A 22,549-nucleotide genomic window follows, 5' to 3' on the forward strand; every position below is an offset into this window, starting at 1 on the left:
CAGTAAGTGGGCCTAAACCAGCTGTGATTGTTCTGAATTCTGTGCTGGACATCAGCCACCACAGAATCATTTAGAAGTAGGGATGTGTACTGTGTAGAAGTATGTTCCTTAGTGTTTTCAAAATACATTGAAATGGGAGGGGGGCATTCAAAAAGAGGTGGGAAAATTATTTTCTTCTTAGGCAGTTTCACTATTTCTATGACAAATGCAATCGGATTCTTCAATAAACCTTTATTTGACTATTAGTGGTCAAAAACACAGTACTGTCTTTAAAAATGGGATATAGTTTTGCTGTATCTTCTTCACAAGATAATTCTCTGTGATCTGATACAACCGGAGATATGATTGCAATTTGATGGGAACATTTTGAATTCGCAGGGAATGAATTGCTGAACACAGAGTTGTTTTCTGCGCAAATAGAGAGAGAATGCTGGCATGGGCAAGGTTGTGCTGACCTTACCTAGTGGTCTGTTCCGTTGATTGACATGTTTCAAAGGTTATACTAACTGTGGTGGAAATGTAGATGGTAGCTAACTGGCATCGTTCCAAATGGCACTGAAGAGTGCAATAACCAACAGTGCTAGCTTTTGGGTAGACACAGAGGAGCACACAGAGGTCACTACCTGGCCAGTTCTCACTGATCTTTATTACTGCTTCCTTCTCGTCTTCAAAATACATTGTTGTAAGTGATGCCTTTCACTTTAAAAAAAGTGAAATAACACTGGGTGCCAGTTGCCAGCTTACTAGTGGTCAGGAACAGATTTAGTGAAAGAGAAAGGAGGACCACACCCAGCAAGGGAAAAAAATAATAAAAATCCATGGGTGGAGGACATAACTATTACATTTTCATCCGATTTCTTCCTCCAGCTATTCTGCACTGCCAGAAGCAGATCAACACAAGGGTTAAGCCCCTGCCCAAAGAGTGTTATCCAGGCTCTCTGAATAGTTTACTTTTAGCATAACTTAAAGGTGCATACAAGCTTCCTTAATCTTGCTCACCACATGGGAAGTGGTCCAGGGTTGTCCCTGCAGTGGTCCCTGCAGGGTTGCTCAACATTTGCCCTCCTGCAGCTGTTGGCCTACAACTCCCATAATTCCTAGCTAATGGCCACTGTGGCTGGGGATTATGGGAGCTGTAGTCCAAAAACAGCTGGGAGGCCTAAGTTGAGCAGGCCTGTTATAGAGTGAGCCCAAGGCTACCTTCCAACTTTTGAGCTGGTGGGGGATGATCCCAACCCCAAGGTTTGGAGGATGCCTGAGATTTGTTTTGGTGTTGTGATTAGGTGTTCTCTGAGCTCTGGAAGTGCTGTGCCAAAACAAGCCCCAGCCTCCCTGACCAAGCAGGAAAGGGAGGGTAGAGATTTTCTTGGCTTGGGTCTGAGAGTAATTCCTGTCTTTTCCCCACCCTCTCCAACTTGAACTCCAGCTCCAAAACTAGGAGTTGTAGGAAGAGAGCAGCACCATCTTAGACATATATACTAATAAGTAGGTGCTATTGAATTCATTGGGAGTAAGAGTATATAATAATCCTATGGACACTTACCCAATGAACATAGTGGGACTTGCTTCTGAGTAAGCATACAGAATATTGCATGGAAGGGGGCAGGATCCTGGATATCACAGTTTTAGCACAAGTAGAGGCCAACTAAGATTTGTGTAATTAATTACCTGCTTTGTACTAGTGTCAGCCCTGATCCCATATATGGTTGATTGTTGTTTGCTGGAGTTCTGCCCTCTGTTGTGAAATAAACATTGAAGCTCTACATAGGATCCATGCGAAGAGCCTAACCGGGCCCTGTGGGGAGAGCGGGCTTAGCCCACTCTCCCCGCAGATAAGCAGGGAGCTTGTGTCTGTGTTTAGGGAGGAGGAATTCTCTAGATAAGCTTTCCACCCTCTTGCCCTTAATTATAGGTGTGGGCATTTGCCTCAGAGTTGGCGGAGGAGGGACATATATTCAGTTCACTCCTTCCTCTATCAGCTGGAGCAAAAAGCCTGAGCTGCTCTCCAGGAGTCCATCAGACCAACAAACCCCATCCCTGCTGATCCTCTCATCTTTGGCAGCCCCTGCCTTAAATAAAGCCCTACATTTAGGACAACCCCCCCCCCCCCGCTTGCTCCTTCTTTCCTGGCCAGGCAAGTGAATTGGCCACCCAATCTCTGGCTTCCAAAGGGGAGTTGTTCTCCAACTCCACCCCCTTAATGAGCCTTTTTGTACCCATTTGCAGCTGTGAAGCTGATGGCATTGCTATTCCCTTTCCACCATTCGGCTGCCTCTTGGGCTGCCCCCGCCCATCCCCCAGCAGCTGTTGCACACCTCTCTGAGCCCTTCCTGACTTCTGAAAGGTAGTTACTGGGGTTGTCCCGGCGTCTGGAGCCTTCTCTCGGCACACTGCTGTTTGACTGGGTAAACAACCGAATCTCACGGAGGAGGGTAGGAAATCCTGACAGCTTGTCCTGGGCAGCTGGTTTGGCCACCCACACAACTACTGGCTCCGTCATGGAGCTGGTAAGGGCAGCGGGAATTGGGGGACTGCCCAGCCCCTGGGAGTCCCAGAATGCCTTGCGCAAGGCATTCTGGGGAGACCCCTGAGGCCGGGAGGCTTGATGAAGCCTCCTGGTCCAGAGGGTCTTCTCATGAGTGTCTGTGCTGCATGGCAACTCACGATCACCAAAATGGGGCTAGCAGAATGAGTTAGTGTTCACTCCGCTAACCTCATTTAGGGCAGGAATTAAGCGGGCTAACCCCAGGAGCCTGGCGCGGTTCCTGGCAGTTCTCATGGCCACTTGAAAGTGGTCTGGGCTCCCTTAGCGCGCTTTTGAGCAGTTGTGTGAATAGCCTCATTATATCCTGAGTTTTGACTATTGCATATAAGAATGGCCCGGGCTTTCTGATAATTGGAATGTCTTGGGCTTTCTGTCTCTTAAACTTCAGCTAGTGTTCAACTTACATTTTAAAAATAAAAGTATTGAAGTTCTTTAACTATTTGGGGGTATACACCATGCCATCTTTGATGGAGAGAGGTGCAAATACCCCATTCCCAGATATGTCTAGTAATCATTGTGTTGGGGGACTACATGGTAACCAAATTTTAGGCCTCTAGGTTGTGTAGAAGTCCTAACAATTTTGATATCTCATGAATCAATGAGTGGAGACTTGCATATTCTCAAGCTTTCTGTGGTTTTCAATGCATTTTTAAAGAAATCCTTACTGAAACCAAGGAGACTGCTCTTTAGTAAGTGTCCTCTTGCAGCCTTTGTAGCGAACAACTTTTAAAGAAGATGCATAAAGATAAAGTATTAAGATACTTTATGCATCTACTTAAGTCCTTTTCTTACGTAGATAAAAGCTCCAAATATCCACAAGTGGTCATATGAGTATGTTAGGTCATTACATAAATGGATTGTTTAAAAACACCATGAGAAAGAGAAAAACCATCAGTAGTAATTAACTCTGGAGGGTGTTACGTTGTTTTATAGATCAAGCCTGAGGCACCTGGGATTGCCCTCAGCTGCATCCATTTGCCCAGACCCTTCTTTAATTGATAGACCTCCTGCATCTCCTGAGTGTTCGCTCTTTGCTGGCCACTAGCCACTTTACTGTGTCAACAGCTAGGGTCAGGGCCAGCTGTCCAGGTCTAGAGAGGCAGTAAACATTGACTGAATATAGAAAACATAACAATTGGCTGCTGACTCAAACAGAAGAGACAAGGACAACAGCAGTTCAGCATTTGTGAAGCCACCAGTGTGCAGGTTGTGACTTTCTCCGTCCAGATAACTGGCACGTGCGGTGTAATGTGAAAAGATGGTTATTCAACATGGACACGTGGCTGATGTGTGCTATGTAGAAAGATTGCTGCTCCTTACCTCTAACTGGCCTTGCTTGCTGCCAGCAGCCCTGATTGCAGCCCTGAGTTGCCCAAGCAGAGTTCATAAAGATGTGGTTTGTGTGCCCTAAGAGATCAGCCCAGCAGTTTTTCTGGGACTCTCTTCCTCACCCTACCCCTGCAGGATTTTCTGAACCCCTTTTTGATATTGTCCTGACAATGCAGCCTTTGTAACTTTTTCGGTTGCCTATCTTATTCTGTGGGGCCCCCACATCCTTTCCTGATATTTAACCTTTAAAATATTTAGAATAAAAATTGTTGTGTAAGCAAAGGACTTTGTGTGTCTTTCTGTTCAATTATTTGATAGAATGTAAGAAAGGCATTATTCCTTATGCTGGACATTTGCATCTTTCTAAATTTACTGTAATCCCACAGCAATTTATATGCATGTCTAGAGTCATTTGGATTAGTCTGAGAGGAGAATTGATTACTTTTAACCATATTGATTGGCAACAATAGCATTAACTTCTTAGAGCCATACACCTCCCCCACCCCACCCCAGCGTCAAGCTAGAGCAGGCTATTCGTTTGGCCATATTAACTTTAAATTAAGAGCACGTTTATCATTTGAGACTTAGTTAGGAGAAATTATTATTCATTTACTGCCCCCAGCAACTTGCTGCAAGATTTGAGGGGTTCTGTATTTGCATTTCTTGGAACCTTTTGGAATAGCTACCAAGCCTCAATAAGCTAACATAAGATGTGAATATCCAGTTACCAAAACGTGAACATTTCTTGGTAATCATCTAAAAGGAAGGTCACTGATGTAGCAACAAATGCAGTTAAAGTGCTTTGGCTCCATTGCATCTCAGTACTCTTTTGAATTCTCTCTCAAGCTGTTCCATCTCTGGACTGTCTTTGACCTAGAGATGAACCTTGGTAATTTTGGAGCCTGGACCTAAAGGCCTTTGGAGCCCCACTCCCCTGCAATTTAAGCATCATCCCCCTACACACACCATGACACATGCAGCATTTTTAACATGTGGGTTCATGAGGGCACAAACAGGAACTGAACTCACAAAAATGTAAGAATAAGAAACAGGTATATTTATGCAAATATGCATTGGCAGAAAACATTTCAACACGCAGCTTAACATATTCCCATCCCACATTTTTTCTTTCCCCGCTCTCCCCTTGGTTTCTAAAGCAGAGGCTTCTCGGCACAGGACACAGTCATGCTCAGCCACCTGGCGCAGTGAGGGCCAGTGGCATGGTGCAGCAACCACACCACCCGGGACAGACTAAAGAGGATTTGGGGGCCCCCAGGGGGTGTGGAGGCCCTGGACTTTGGCTCAGAAGTCCAGGGGGAAGAGTGCCTCTGCTTTGACTCTTGGGACAACTTATTTTTCCATAATGCCACTGAATATTGCTGATAAAGACAAGTGGTCAGGATGACAGTTGAATATAATGTCTGGATACATAGATACTAAATATTCTTCACTTATTTGTATTGTACCAGTTAAATACTTCATTTATTTGCATCCTGTCAGTTAAATTAGGAAAGATAATTTACTTTTAAACCTCCCTTCGCTTAGGACTGTCACAGCTGTGCTCAGTCTCATCTTAAAGGAAAGTACTATTGTGTGGATTAGCTATTGTGCTTAAACGTAATACCTCAGCAAATTCTAAATTAACATTTTTTGCACAATAAGGTTTTTGTAAAAGCAATGTCTACTGTCCAGAATACTGTGATTAAGCAACCGTTCTTGCTGCAACATATTGTGATTAGGCAACAATTCTTGAACATATGCCTGTTTTGCTGGAATATCTTTCTAATGAAGAAATGCAGAACACTCCAGCAAACAGACAAAGAGTTGCACTGTTTTTGGAAATATTAGAGGATTTTATTGGCACACACGCTCCAGAACTATCCCATCCTACCTCTGGTTAAAAGGTAAAGTGTGCCATTGAGTCGGTGTCAGCTCTTGGCAACCACAGAACCCTGTGGTTGTCTTTGGTAGAATACAGGAGGGGTTTACCATTGTCATCTCCCATGCAGTATGAGATGATTCCTTCTAGCATCTTCCTATATTGCTACTGCCCAATATAGGTGTTCCTCATAGTCTAGGAAACATAGCAGCTGGGATTCAAACCGGCAACCTCTGGCTTACTAGTCAAATCATTTCCCCACTGTGCCATTAGGTGGCTTCACTTCTGGTTAAAGCACTCTAAAGCACTCTGAATTTGTCATTAGAAAATAAGTTACCTAGAATTTTTATTTGTCAGAAAGAGGCAATTTAAGTGCTGGAGCAATACAGGGCCCTCCTTCCCCATCTTAAGGTGGTGAAATGCAGAATGATGTATTCCATTTGAAATGAAATCTTTACTTTTAAAAACATTTACTTTTGATATACTATGCTTAATGTCTGGATATTAAAAGAACATTTTCTGAATCCTAAAAAGCAACAAGCAGAACAAATGGAACCTACTTTCTGCTTATTTTAACATGGCGAATCTAACCTAGGACCGCCTCCTGTGTGCTGGAAATTTGGCTTATATCCATCATCTGCACATGGGTTACCAAGGAACTTTGCCTATACTTTGAGTGGCTGCCATCTTGAAATAAGATGGCGGGTCAGCCAAAAAACAAAAACAAAAAATTAACCCCAAACAAAACTCTGTTGGGGTCCCATAGGACTGTCTCCCATGGGCTGTGGATTTGGTTTGTATCAGATTGTAAATGCAAAAGTCATTAGAGGAAGACACATGAACACACATACAGTCTTGGTGATTTCATAAGCTTTCTTCCCTTCAGAAAGTACACTAAAAATGTTATTTTTCATCAGTTGGGAATAATACATCTTGTATCAGATTATACATTTTTTAATATAAAGCTCGGTTTTTTAGATGACTTGAAACAAGGAAGGGATTAAAAAGTCTAAATAATTTGATGTTAAAACCATAGAAAATACTTAAGAATGTGCCAAGGGCACTTTCAGATGCCTTAAGAAGTGCCAAGGGCATTTCCAGGGACCACCCACCAGACAAAAAATCTTTCCCAGTAAATAAACCATACCTATGAATTGGTACAGTGAATAGGGGACTGTTAAGTTTTTGGTCATGTGCATTGAATTGGACTATACGTGTTTCATTGGACTAGACAAGTGTTTCCAAGGTTTGGAATCTCAACTGATTCTTTAGAAGGTATAGCAAATTCTGCAATGTTGTCCTATGAAACATATCAGAATTAGATCCTTCAAATGGCTTCTGCTTTTTTGCCCTCTAAATTGTGGAGGAGCTGGGTCAGCTGGGAATGTGATGTGATATGGCATGATAGAGTTTGGGGCTGGTGAAGTCAGACATAGGTTCTGTTGTACCCATGCACAGAATTGTGTATGCGAGTCATAAGCCTATCCAGACTAAGCCCTCCTGATTTTATTAGATTTGTTGTTAAATACTGGCACAATATTAAAACTTATAAAGGTTAGTGAAAAGTTTGCTGGTTCCTGGTGCTGCTTATAAGAAACCAAAATGGTGGTAGACACGTCAAATTAGTCTCCATACCTTGAACACTGCTACTTTTCTAAACTATTATTACAATTTAGGGCCCAATTAAGCATGTTTGATTTTGATGGGACTCTAACAATCCTAACTTGTTTTCTAGATCAAACAATTTACCATCTATGGTAAAGGGAGGCTGTTGCTGTAACAATAAGAAATATTATTAGTATTCACTGTAAAATCCAGCTGGTTTATTTTGAGTGCTCTTTATCACCTTCTTATCAAACTGTATGGTCTGAGTCGGACAGTACATTGCAATGAGCCGGACAACAAATCTGAAAATCATTACAGGTCTTTAAAATGTCACAAAGTTTCAAAGGGAAAAGGACCAATTTTCCTGGTAAATTAGATGCTGTAAAGAAAGTGTCACCTCCAGTAGCTTGCCCTGAGTCTTGGAGTTTCATTGCCTCAAATGCTGCTTAAGAAGAATAGCTTTTATAACTGCATAGTAAATGCATGTTGGGTTAATGAAGATCATTTCTTGATGTGTCAAAATGACCCCTTTGTTCCTCATTTTATTCTTTTGTTGCCAGCATCTAATCTGCTTTTGTATTATCAGATCCAGGCATCACACAATGCTGACTCTAGCAATGGCATTTATCTGGAATGTTGCCTTTTGTTTCCTGCTTTTACCAGGCCTCCAGTGCTTTCTTTGGTCGTCTGGTATCTCCCACTAATGTGATTTGCACTCCTAGGCTCTGCAGGTTGTCCTCAGCTTTTATTCGGGAATTAGACTAGGACTTGCCACCCTAGTTGCTAGTGAATCCATAGGGTAGAGTTTTTTGGTGGGTTCCCCCCCTCCACCTTCTTTTTGAAAGGTGTGTGCTTAAATGTTGTGTAAACTAAGTAGGCTTGGATTTAAATGTTAGAATGCACTGGCCAAAGTGTAAGACAGTTTTCTCATGCCTCAATTTATTTTTTTATAGTGTGTGTGTGTGTGTGTGTTTTGAATTATTAGGCAAAAAAAAAATTCTTTGGTTTATAGGGAGTTGGGGTTGCTACATATACATTCCATTTTCCATTTTCTGTTTTCTCTTCCAAGCTTAGGCTACAGCCCTGTGCATGCTTTCTTGGGAGTAAGGCCTGTTGAATTCAGTGGGGCTTAATGCTGAATTTACCTGCATAGGTTTGTGCTGTCCGTGTTTGGAATCTGGGCAACAAAGTTTGAACAAGGAAGGTCTAATAAAGTGGTCATTACTTTTGGGATCACAGAGGGCTAGTTTTTGATCCATAAGAGTGGTCTTCCTCATTGCTGGCTGCTCATATACATGATCAAATATAATGTATGATGCTGGGCAATGTCTCTGCTCGTGAGGATTGGGAAAGTGTCTCCACAATCTTGGTAATTAACTGCTGATGACTTATTTGTAATCACCGAGATTGCACATTGTTTATCTATAGAAGTGTGTTCCAGGACATGATCTAAGCGATACATTGCATTAACTGACCTGGAGATTATTGTGGGGAAGGTATATGTGTAGTAATCAGATGACATCATGATTTTACCTTCATGCAATGTTGTGATGCCATATGCCGCTGTTTACAAGCTGCTGTTATCAAACTCTGTCATGTGTACAAAACACGTGTTTTGCCTCGGAGCAGCTAGATTTGAGTGTCAAGAAAAGGAGTTTAAAACTACTACTAAGTCCTTCTCTCCTAGATAGTAAGGCAACTGTACCTCATTGCCAGCTCTCGTCAAATTCTTCTCATAGTTGTTCCATTTCAGAGGTGACTGCATATCAGTGGTAATTCAAGAGATGGGTGTTCACAGATTTGGATGAGAAATCCTTGTACTATTAGGACATTAAAAAGCTTACCATGATAAAGCTAAACAGTTAATGTATTGAATGGTTGCATTACAAGACTGTCACAACAAAAAGGCACCAGACAAAATATATATACAAAACCATAACTTCATCAGTAATCCATACCAAATAATCAAACTTTGAAAGTCTCCATATCACAAGCCAGTTAAATCAGTTGCCTAAACATTCTTCAGATCCTAGATTTTTTTAAAGGGTCTTCAGTGGATATATAAGAGACGGTTACTTGCTTGGAAATCCATGCTTACTCTCTGTATCATGTGTGCGACAAAGTTATATGGTCATAGGAACATAGGAAGCTGCCATATACTGAGTCAGACCATTGGTTTATCTAGCTCATTATAGTCTTCACAGACTGGCAGTGGCTTCTCCAAGGTTTCAGGCAGGAATCTCAGCCCTATCTTGAAGAAGCCAGGGAGGGAACTTGGAACCTTCTGCTCTTCCCAGAGCGGCTCCATCCCCTGAGGGGAATATCTTACGGTGCTCGCACTTCTAGTCTCCCATTCATATGCAACCAGGGTGGACCCTGCTTAGCTAAGGGGACAAGTCATGCTTGCTACCACAAGACCAGCTTTCCTCTCTAAATGGAATATATGTGTTACCTCATTTTGAAACAAAACTTTTAACATCAGAGATCAGACCTTGCCAAGGAAGTCACTTATTTCAGCTTTAGTTTAGCAGTGTTTGTCCTCCTCCTGTGGTCCAAGTTGAGGGCCATATGGAGTTTATTATTATTTTAATCCCAAAATATATTAATTTTTTCAGCCTTTGTTCCTTCTGATGATTACTTTTATTGAAGGTCAGAATTATAATATCTTATCAACATGTTACTATCATTACATTATTATTTTTCTATCAGATGTACTAGAGTATAGATACTTGCATTGCAAGTACTGTGGGGCTGTGGCATATGGCATAGTAATTTGAGGGTAATTCAGAAAATGAATTCAATAAATGCAGTGATTGCTTCCCTGTTTAACCATGGTGGAAAAGACTTAGCTAACAGAGCCATTCAAAGTGTGTATAGAACAAATGGAGAACTCAAATGTCTCTTTTAATGGTTATTTCTTTGCTGTTTTTGGTAATTAAAGAATTTGCATTAACTCCTGTGAATTTTGGATCACATACTGAGGTACTGATCCTAAGCACATTATCTTGGAATAAATGGAACTTGCTTCTAGGAACATAGGAAACTGCCATATACTGAGTCAGACCATTGGTCTATCTAGCTCAGTATTGTCTTCACAGACTGGCAGCGGCTTCTCCAAGGTTGCAGGCAGGAATCTCTCTCAGCCCTATCTTGGAGAAGCCAGGGAGGGAACTTGAAACCTTCTGCTCTTCCCAGAGCAACTTCATCCCCTGAGGGGAATATCTTGCAGTGCTCACACATGAAGTCTAGGTAATACGGTTCTAGGATTGAGCTGCCAGAGTGAAAATAAATTTAAAGGCTGCTATGGTGCTATGGCTTGTTAGTTCATATCAGAGAGGATATTGTTTTGATATTTGCAGTATTTTATTGAGCATTATAATTAGTCACCAAAGCTAGAATTTGATCAAAGAACAGACTCTACATAAAGTTTGCTTTGCTTTAAAAAACACTCTGAAGAACAAAGTTACAGGATGTATTTGATAATGAGGGTAGGACTTATAAATAGATTGAGTCATAGTGTCCTGACAACAGCTTAAGAAGGTCCCTGTGACCTATGAAATCCTCACTTTCCTTGAAATTGGCTATGTATCTTAAAATTGCAGAAAGTTAATATGCATTCTGTGTGCTTGCCTCTGCATGGCTTGCCATTTAAAATGGATTTGTACATAAGATCAAAATTAAATCTATGCTACCTAATGATATGGCAGGAGTAGAAGGATGTAATATATCCGACATGGAAAGCCTCTATTATCAAATGTATAAATGTTATACAACTGTAATTCTTTGCCTTTCAGTGACATTATAATTCCTTTTCAATTACCAAAACTCTGGTTTACAAATAGCCCTTAATTGTAGATTTGATTTAAAGGGACAAATTGTGCAAGAGTAAAGTCTGGAAGTTTTTTGTTTTTTTTAACAAGACGGGTCATAGAAAGACTGTTATTTTCTTCTCCCCTCCACCCTGCAAGTTGGCAGACTTTACAGCTCTGACTATAGGCCAAAAGGAGGATAAATGACAGCAACCCCCTCTCTTATTTTTGCAATGATTTCAAACCCTGGGGTTTAGCTGAAGGGACTTAAAGAGTTTTTGAAGTGCAAATAGGTTGGTGAAGTGTAAGCCCTTTCAGAGTTTCATTTTGATGGATTTTTTTTCCCCTGGGTGGATTTTTTGGCACCAGCTGTGATCTGGAAAGCTACAGGGTGCTTTTTTGTTTGTTTTTGATCAATCATGCAATAAGAACTTGCCATGGGGGTGTACTTTTTCTGCTTTCATATTGATCCTATTGTGTTTAAAAGTAGTTAATTTAATAGGGACTTTTAAAAACTTCCCTAAGATGATGGGAGCTAATGGAGCTGTCATTTCAAGGTCATTTCCAGTGCTGGCAACTGGTTCTAATGAGAAAAGGATTTTGTAACAGGAAAAATGTTTGGACCATCAAGCGTATTGTATCTTTGGCTGTGGGAATAGCTAGGTCAGTATCAGTTTTTAATGTATACATGTATAGATTTTCACATGTAATCATATGCTATGAAGAACTTTTAATATGATTATGTTCCTCAGCAATCAATGACAAATCTCACTGTAGGCTAGGAAAGCAAAGTAAAATATTGTGCCACTTGCAAAATTATATCAAAACCGATAGATACAATAGTCTAAAAGATGTTCATAGCAGCCTTCTGGAAAAAACTTAAACTATTGTATTTTCATCAACTTGCATATTGAATGTGACAAATTTTTGCCCCGACATGAGGCTCAAAGGCACACACAAACCACAAACTGACCCAAGTCCTATTTGGATATTATGTGGTACATGTGTGCAGGTGTCTGTACACATGTAAATGTGTTCATGTGAATTGCTGTACATGTGTTCATTTAAAAAGTGAACCTAGATACAGACTACATCAAATGTAGGATATAGATATGAAGTGTACTACTGTACCTGTACTGAACATAATGGGCCAGTTTACACAATGTTTTGTCTCCTGACCCAAATCCATGGGATAAGAATGTGTGCATGTTATGAGTGTGCATGCTTTTCTCTCCTCCCAGTGGACTCCTCTTGTGAATCACATGGGGGACAGTTATTTCTACTTGTTTCCCTGTATATTGCCCAAATTGTCCTGCCCTGGTTGCCACCAGATGTGATAGTATGGGAGAGGCTGGCTCTGTGATGAGCTTGGGATCTGGGGGTGCTGCCCCAGGGAGCTCATACTCTGAGAAATCTTCTTTGGGGGCCTTGACTCCAAAGCAGCTTCATGTTCTCGTCTCAAGAAGCAAAGCTTCTGACTTCAAAATAGAGAAATTGAGAAGCTGTGGGGAAAAGCTGGAAATTTTGCGGAAAATAGCAATACATGCAATACTTATTTTGTGTCATGTTTAAACTTACTGTTTTAAAGACACAAAATGAATAGGAGGATTCGCGCTTTAACAACCTTTTTGCCTTCTGTAGGGAAGTAAGAGAATCCAGAGAACTCTGGAAGCAGGCAGAAAGAGCGGAGGAAGGAAATTCTAGGTGAGCTCTGGATCAGTGGTTGGGAAATGGGCAATGGGGTGAGCCATGGTAAAGGAAGCCAGCTGGCAGCCCGTGTTCCTCCTGCCATGGCGGCCCCCCTGCCATGCCCCTTGTGTCCAGCGTCTGACATCAGATGCAGCAAGGAGTGGCTTCGCTCGCAAACAGGGCCGCACACGCTATTTGGGAGCAAATACCAGCCAGCTTTCACAGTGTGGCCATGAATGCTCTTCCTGCCTTCAAAGGCAGGGAGAGCATCTTCTGGCCACTCTGTGAACACAGCACTGGCCGGTATTTGCTCTCAAATGGGGAACACAACCCTGTTTGCAAGTGAAGCTGCTCCCCCTGCATCTGATGTCAGACACAGGGGGTGTGGCTGGGGCACCAGGTAGTGCCCCTGATTGGCAGCAGCCTGGGTTCTTTGAACCCATGTTCGCTCAGTGGTGGCTCCGCCCCTGGGGGTGAGGACTTGCCGGGAACAAGGCAGAGCAAGGCAGCCTGGGATTGCATACAGACTTTTCATGGGAGGCATTGATGGGTGCTCACTTACAAGCCTGGATTGGTGATTGTCTGTAACACTGTTCTTTGTTTATTTCTGAAACTTACATTAAACTTAATCCACATGTCGTTTGTACCACATGTCATCTGTACCAACCCATACCGTACAATGTTAAGTCAATTTTTAGAATCTTGATGGCCTGATATTTAGATTCTCAGGATCTGAGATTTGTATTTTGGGTAGTTGTTGAAAGAACATTTTCAGTACCTCTCCATACAGAACTTTGTTCATTTTAGCATTTGTTGTTTGGGAAGCTTCATTTTCATATATAAAATTATGCTGGGTAGCTTCTATACTAAGCTCATTATAACTAAGTCCCATTGAAATTAATGGGACTTAAGTTAGTCACTAAGCCACCTAATGGTGCAGCGGGGAAGCAACCTGCCTGGAGAGAAGGAGACTCTTGATTTAAATCCCCACTGGTGTGTTTCCCAGAATATGGGAAACTCCTATATAGGGCAGCAGTGATATAGGAAGGTGCTGAAAGGCATCATCTCATACTGCGCAGGAGAGGGCCATGGTAAACCCCTCCTGTATTCTACCAAGAAAAACCACATGGCTTTGTGGTTGCCAGAAGTTGACACTAACTTGACGGCACAACCTTTCCTTAAGTTAGTCACTATTAACTTGTCTCATGGATTTCAGTGGTGCCTAGCCGTAACTAACTAGTCTGGATGCTGCCTACTATGTTTACCAAGGCAACACTTTCCTTGTGCTGCAGGAAAAAGAAATTTGATTCAGATCTCTCACTACTGCTGTTGGTTGCATACCCACTCCATTTGTGGCATTTAATCACCCCTAAGCGGTTACAGAACAGAAGAATGACAACAGCCTGTCAAACGATGGACTTTTTAGACCAAGGAGCACTAATATCCTATGATCAATGATTTTCAAAAGACATCCAAACCAGTCTCTCTATCCATCTCTCAATACCAACAACTTTCTCAACCAAGCACATTAAATTGCTTTGCCAAACAATTGCTTACTGCCTTTTAAGATATATTTATGTTATCAACAAAAGGCCTTGTTCCTACTTTGTGTATCAGCTCCTCTAGCTCTGCTTCTGAAGGATAAATCTATGTTTAATCTTCAGAGGCAGTTGGGAGTGAGTCTAGACGATGATGTCTGGCAGATTTGCTAGTCTATCAGCAGAAACATAAAATAAGCTTAGTACAAAGTCCTTAGTAGATGGTATTTAACTTCTGTAAGAGTCTATATCGTCCAAAGTACCTATAGTCAGTCTCGCTGTAGTGGGTGTGCCAAATTGGTTCTTTTTTTCCATCTTGGGTAGGAATGCCAGTGATTCTGCACTGCTGTCTCATATCTCAGATTTTGTCTACTTCAGACCTAACATCAACACCAAAATTATGCTCTTTATAAAACAAGGGAGAATCCAGGCTACTTTCACAAGCAGAAGCTTCAGAAATAGTTATACATGGTGACAAAACTTTGTATAACAAAGTTGAACAAAAAACTTTGTTATACAATGTGACAAAACATTGTATAACAAGAGACTGAAAATTCCCCAGAGCAACAGAAAGAAGGAATAGACTGGGACTTTTGTTGGTGTACTGATCATCCTGCTGACCAACGGAGTCCCTAACTGATCTGACAGACTTGGCGTTGGAGTCTCCCAGGCTTGTGGTGGTGGGGGACTTCAATGTTCATTTTGGGACCAATTTATCCAGAGCAGCTCAGGAGCTCATAGCGGCCATGACAACTATAGACCTATCACAAGTGATCTCAGAACTGACTCACGTAACGTTGCTGGTCACTCTTGATCTAGTCTTTTACCCTGATCAGGGTGGTGTTCTGTGGGTGATTTCCCATTGTCATGGACCAACCACCATCTGGTTAAGGTTGGACTTACAACTGCTTCTGCAGAGAACTCTGTTAGGATTGTCTGCCCGAGATGCAACCGGATTCCAAGAAGTCTTTGAATAATTTAGTGTTGGCTCTCCTGGTGACCCTGTTGATGCCCTGGTGGAGAATTGGAACAGCAAACTCACCAGGGCGGTAGACACGATCATTCCTAAGTGTCCTCTCTGACCTGCTTCAAAATTGGTATACAGAAGAACTATGGAGGCTGAAACACTATGGGGGTGTTGTTGTTGAGGGCCTGGTAGATATTATAAACGCTTCTCTGTGGGAGTGCAGGATACCTTCTTGCTTTAAGAAGGCAATCATTAGACCTCTTCTGAAGAAGCCTGCATTGAATCCCTCAGAATTCAGCAACTATAAGCCTGTCTCCAACCTACCATGGCTGGGCAAGGTAATTAAGAGTGTGGTGGCCTCCCAGCTCTAGGAAGTATTGGAGGAAACTGATTGTCTACACCCATTTCAAACTAGCTTTGGGGTCGGCTGTGGGGTGGAGAGTGCCTTGGTCAGCCAGATGGATGATCTCCAGTTCGGAATTGACAGAGGGATTGTGACTCTGTTGGTCCTTTTGGATCATTCAGCAGCTTTCAATACTATCAACCATAGTATGGTTCTGGAGCATCTAAAAGGGTTGGGATGCACTGCTTTTCATTGGTTCTGCTCCTAACTCTTGGGCAGATTCCAGATGGTGTCCCTTGGAAACTGTTGTTCTTCAAAACCCAAACTTTTATATGGTGCCCCCAGGGCTCCATATTGTCTCCAATGCTTTTAACAGCTACATGAAACCACTGGGAGAGATAATCAGGAGATTTGGTGCAGGGTGTTCTTAGTATACTGACGACACCCCAACCTTTTTCTCCATTTCAACATCATTGGGAGAAGGCATAAACTCCCTAAAAGCCTGCCTGGAGGCAGTGATGGGCTGGATGAGGGATAAAAAATTGAGACTGAATCAAGATAAGATGGAGGTACAGTACTTATTGTGCGGGGTCAGAACTCAGGAGACGATTTTGATCTGCTGTTTCTGGATGGAGTCACACCTCCCCAGAAGGAACAGGTATGAAGTCTAGGGGTGCTTCTGGATCCAAACCTCTCCCTGGTGTCCCAGGTTGAGGCAGTGGACAGAGGTGCTATCTATCTATCTGTCTATCTATCTCTCTATCTATCTATCTATCACATTTATACCCCACTCTTCCTCCAAGGAGATCAGAGCAGTGTACATGGTTATTTTTATCCTCACAACAACCCTGTGAGGTTAGGCTGAGAGATAAATGGCTGGGCCAGAGTTACCCAGTGAGCTGCATGGTTGAATGGGGATTCGAACTTGGGTCTTCCCAGCTGTTATGCCAGCTGCAACTGTTTCTTGAGATAAACAACCTCAGAACAGTGCTACACATGCTGGTAACTTCCAGACTTGACTACTGCAATATGCTCTATGTTGGGCTGCCTTTGTACTGCAGTTGGTATAGAATGCGGCAGCCAGTTTGGTCTCTGAGTCATCTCGGAGAGGCCATATTACTCCTATACTAAAAGTGCTACACTGGCAAAATACAAGGTGCTGGTTATAATCTATAAATCCCTAAATATTTTAGGCCCTGTGTATTTAAGAGAACATGTTCTTCTCCATGAACCCCACTGCCCATTGAGATCCTCCGGAGAAGTTTATCTACAGTTGCCACCAGCTTGTCTCTTTTGCTGCCCCAAGACTCTGGAATGCACTCCCTCCTGAAATGACAGGTTCCCCATCTTTGACAACTTTTAAAAAGTCTCCAAGGACGCCCCCCCCGCCACCTAAGCTTTTTAACTAGACTGCGGTTTTAAATTCTCAAGGTTTGTTTTTACCTAATTTGCCTAACCTCAGTAGAAGGGTTCATCAGCTCATATGGTGTGACTAGTTATATTATTATATAATAATAATTATATATATAATTATATATATAATTATAAATAATTATATATGTATAAATTATATTATTACTATATGTTTTATATGCTGCATTTTTATGAATTACATACATTTTGATGTTCTATATGTTTTTATATGAAATTTTTTCACAATAATTGTTAAATTACACCATGTCATAAGACACCCTGCCCTCCAAACATGCTAGTCTGTATTCTTACAGTGTTCTCTGATATCATTGTTTTCATCCTAAAACAGGCATTTGGGTGTAAAGGTATTACTGCAGAAACATCTCTGCATTTAATTAAGAGTTATTGCCTGATCTATGTATTTTGGCATGAAATAAATCCTTAAAAACTTATTCTATGGCCGTGTGTTCAGGGTTTTTATTTTATTGTTTTGAAACATATGTTGGAAACATATAATATTATCATTGATTTAAACATGTTAGATTATTTGAGTCCTCCATCTCTTCTACTACTACTACTACGACGACGACTACTACTACTACTACAGCTTCCTTGTTTCATCATCATCATCATCATCAGAATGTATTTTGCTTTGATATTTCCTCCTGTTTCCTAGCAAAGGTTGTTCTACATTTCTCTATACAAACCCTGTTTATGATGGACAGAGAACGGTGGGGGGATAGATCTCTGTTCAGTATTACTCTGAGTTCTCCTTTCACTGGAAGGTAATGGCTCTTTCCATATGTAGCATTTCATTAGTTTGTTGCTGGGAATCTTAATATGACCTCCCTTTGTTACAGAAGTGATTTATCGTGCATCACGACATCCTTCTCTTTCTTTTTTCTCTATTTTTTACAGCCCAAGTTATATATTGTATAATGACTACTTCCATGTATTTTAGGAGTAAAATGTTTAAAGACCTGATTTCATGTTCATGGTCTGATTACAATCTGTGTTTCCAATTCTCACTTTAAATATTTTGTACAGGAACCAGATCTCTTCCAAGTCAGCTGAGCTATGATATGAATGTATTTAAGGTTTTTAAAAATTGAACAGAGAGCACATCTATTTTAAAACAAAAACAAAACTTACGACATTAATCTCCACAGTGTATGTGCTTCAATAAGTATGCAAGGTTCACCAATAATTCTTGCAGAAACAAATATATTTTCTTAAAGAATATATTTGAGTTCCTACTGGAGTGGCCAGATGCCTGTATTTGAAGGTGTTATATCTAATTCTGTAATATCTGAATTCATTTAAGGGAATTAATAGATTAATGTACCTGGTTCTGGAATTGCTTTTTAAAAATTCGATTTGGTCTTTATTGCTCACTTTTTACCTTACAGATTTGACAAATGATTTTGAAAGTATCATGAGCATTTAAAATAATTTTTACTATTTTGTAGTGTGTGTGTGTGTGTGTGTATGTATATGTGAGTATGTTTATATGAAATATTCATAAACAGGAAGTATTATGCTGTGCTTATTCTTTAAGAGTAAATGCTATCTAACTTAATTGTTATGAAGAAATCTTAATCCCATTTTGTAGGATATATTTTTCAGACTAGTATTTCTGCCTTGATTTTAGTAAAAGATTATTTTCTTTGTAACTGTTTTCTTTTTCCACTTGTGAGAGGTTTACGATGTAGAATCCGTAAAAAGAACGCAGTGTTAAGGTTGCTGTTGTATTTCTCCCTTGAGTTCTTAGAGGTGATGTTATCTTTTGTTCACTCAGCAGTATGGTCATTTCTAAGAGCATCTGTCACTTGAGGCATTATAAGATGGATGAGTCTCAAGTGAACTGCTAGTTGAAGCAAATGGTGAAAATAAGAAAGACAAGGGGACTGGAGGCTTTCAGAGAGGGCAGACCACAAGGAAACAGGGCAGTCAATATTGAAAGAAAACACCAAGATGGACCACATGTTGTTATATTTGGACACTAAGATTCTTTTATGGATATAATCAGAGTTGATCATCTAAATCATGGTAAAAGTCTCATAATCTTTTTTTAGTTGTATTTTTTGGTCACCATTGGGGCAGTTAGAAATGGGAGGGGAAACTGTACTTTGTTATGTTTTCTGACATGTAGAAGAAATACTCTTTTGTAGCATTGAGAAGGCATTTTCTTTTTATGTTGACATTGTTTTGGGTGTGCATGATGTACAGTGTGTATTCTTCAAACCAGTTACAGTAGGAACATGTACTGCTCTTCTTTGTGGCTTCAAGATTGCTGCATTTGTGTAGAGTTTTCTTTCTTCTTCTTAAAATGATTGCATTTTTCTGAATACTGTCTAGTTTAATAAAATGGTTTTATATGATAATATTCATTCTTGCACCTTTTAGATGAAATCAAAATATGTAAATTGTAAGCATTTGGAAATTATTCCTTTTCTGTTGAAATGCAAAAAGTACCTCTGTGGTTTCTTAGCTCCGTTAATTGTGTTTGACATTTCTTACAGAATGAAAATGATAAATTGCCGAGTCTGCAATTTTCTAGTCATAACAGACTGTATCTTTATATACAAGAGGGCTCTTCTACATTTGACAAGATTTGGAAGGCACTGTGAAACTGTTGGCTTAAAAAATTATTTTGTCAAATTTCCTTGCTGTTGTCAGGCTGTGAGGGGGAAGCAGGAGTGGAAGAGGCAAAGAAATTAAGATGATTAGAAGCTTGAAAGCTTCACAAATGGTAGAGTAGCTCTCTTCTCAATGGATGTAAATAATAGATGAAAGACTGAGAATGACAACAAAGGATCAGGGTTCTTAAGAGAATGTGTGCAGCTTGAATAGAGGTCTGTGGCCCAGGGCCAAAGGTCTTAGCTTTGAGTGTAATTAGAAGGAAATACAAAGATGTCATTACTAGCAGGTGAAATGTTCAGCACGTGGCCAAAAAAAAAAAAAAAATTAAAAAATTCAGCCTTGGTGCTTTCAGGATTAGATTATAGTCTTTAAATAACCCCAAAGTCTTTTCACTGTCTTACAGTTTGATCAAAAGCAACGTAGCTTGATTTTGATGGCCATCTGTGATGATTTTAAAGTTGGTGGTGTGTAAAGTGGTACAGTTTAGGCAGAGAAATTTGTGGATTGGGGAATGACATTGAGGTTATTCACACGATCAAAAACTGTTTTCTATTCAGGTTTGGGAGCTGTGTCTGCTCCCAATTTTCGGCTGTGTGGAAGCAAGGGAGGAGGGTAACCTGGGTAGCTTTTCCTCCTACCTTGCTTCCACACAATTACTCCTACCCAGGTTTTCCTCTTATTTTGCTTCCACGCAACCGAAAATTGGGAGCGCATACAGCTCCCAAACCTGGGTAGAACATTCATTGTGTGAATGACCTCATTGGGTTAGACTGGTTTGATCCCAGAAGTTGCTTTGCTATAGCGATAGACCTGTCTTCTGCTTTAATGAGAGGTGAGAGGCCCAAGTTATTTTTTAAATCATCATGCATTTTTGAAGTTGTAGGAATTGATTAGACACTCTGTTATTATTCTCATGCTAGATCTTCAGTAATGTACTATTGACATGTTATTAAACTGAAACTCTATTAGTCAAAATACAGGGCTAAGCCATTCTGCTTATAGGATACCATTGAAAGGACTCTACAAAATTAAAAAACCTTCCTGATAAGACTTAGGTTGATGGAGCTGTGATTTCAAGGTCAGCTGCCAGTATTGGCAGCCACTACTAATGACAAAAGGTTGCTGTGGAAGGAAACGTGATTCACTTTTCAAGATTGTAAGCTGCAGCTCTTGGTTAGATGTCCCAAAATGTCTCATACAATGTCAATACAAGTGCAAATGTCAATACAAGTGCATTGTATAGAACTCGGGTAGAATGACAACAATAACTGATCATATGGTGGTGACTTAGTCTGTTGAATGGCTCCAGCCATGAAAGAGCCAGTTTATATGTAGCCTGCCACACAGTGAACCACAGTTTACTATGCTGCTGCAGTGCCTCAGTCATTGGGTGAATAGAGGGTCTTAGGAAAGCTCTACATATTGCCGCCATTCACACAATCAAAAACTGTGCCCTACCTGGCAGTAGCAGCTGGCCGCTGCTCTATGTGTGCTCTCAATTTTCATTAGTGTGGAAACAAGTAGAAGGAAAATTGGGAGCACACACATCTCCCAAACCCGGGTAGAACACAGTTTTTGATTGTATGGCCAGAATATATAGACTATTGGTTCTTCATATGGTTAGGGCCACTATGCAGTCAGTTTTTAAATGGTTAATGGTAATGTGATTTCACTCACTCCATGTCCAAAGGATTGAAATGAAAATCATCTTAATGCAAGCATGCTTAAGACTGCATCCATAGCCTAAGAAGCAGATCAGTAATGGGCTTTCCATTATCCCAAAGTAAGTTTCATTCTGTGGAATAGTTTTTAGAACTTATTTTACTCAGCATATGGCTATGAGGTTCTAGCATTCTTCCTTAGTAATGAAAAGCTTCTGTTATAAATTCAGAGTTTTTACAGACATGCACAAATAATATAGTGGTTTTGGCATATCAGTTGTTTAGAAGTCTTGGGCATTCTGAAGTGATTTTGGCATCGCTTATGTCAGTGGCTTCTTTTGATCATAAATAACATTATTTATGGAGTAAAACAATATTTTCAGATAAACATGGGTATGTTAATGCAAGGTGACTGTTGCATTTATAATGAAACTTATAAATTTAGTTAAGTTGAAATTATAAATTAGAACTTTTCCCTTTCTCTGTCCTAATACATTCATCAAGGCATGCTGATGATATAGTTCTTTAGTTAGTTCCTTGTAAGTAAAATTAGTTTATTTCGTGGTTTATGCTAACAGTTTTTACAGTATCAGGTGTAATGGAATTTATAATGGGTTAGAATGTCCAAACTATTGTTGTTGCCCTCATATTCATCAGTATAAACTATTTAAGAATGTTCTGGTTGCATGGCAAGTCTGGAGAGAATGACAGCTTTTTTGCATTGCATTTAATGGGAAAGCTGACACATACATTCTCTCTACATTTTGATTTGGGGCGTTTGGAAACTCCCCTATTTTAGGCCAAATGGACACAAAAGTAGCAGCCATCTGGTAGCCATTTGAAATCCAAGCTATGTAGTAGATGTTCTGTATGATGAGCTATTCATGTGTAACTCCTTTAACTGATATTGAAAGGGGATTGGTTTGAGCTTCCAGACTTCATTTCCATGGCTAGAATTTGATATTTATTTGTCCATTATCTTTTCCTCCCCAACATTGTCTGTGACACTGGGTTTTGTTTGCAGGTGGTTGTGGTTACTTACCAGAATTAAATTTGTTCTGTAGTGATCTGTAGTTTAATATTTTCTAATATAGGTTTATATAGTACATCTGGAGTGGTGATGGTGGT

General features: G+C 40.5%; 1 protein-coding gene across 9 annotated transcripts in view; it reads left to right on the forward strand.

Annotated features, from left to right (window-relative positions):
- Window positions 1-22,549, forward strand: part of GREB1L (GREB1 like retinoic acid receptor coactivator) — a 270,059-nt gene that overhangs the window by 84,214 nt on the left and 163,296 nt on the right. The window contains exon 1 of one of the 9 annotated variants that reach the window (XM_053243288.1): window positions 18,387-18,402. The exons of the other annotated variants lie outside the window; for them this stretch is intronic. The gene's annotated coding sequence lies outside the window, so the exon portion shown is untranslated. Of the gene's footprint in view, window positions 1-18,386; window positions 18,403-22,549 lie in introns of those variants that run through there. 9 annotated transcript variants of the gene reach the window in all.

The sequence above is a fragment of the Hemicordylus capensis genome, chromosome 4 (assembly GCF_027244095.1).
Source record: "Hemicordylus capensis ecotype Gifberg chromosome 4, rHemCap1.1.pri, whole genome shotgun sequence".
NCBI lineage: Eukaryota > Metazoa > Chordata > Lepidosauria > Squamata > Cordylidae > Hemicordylus > Hemicordylus capensis.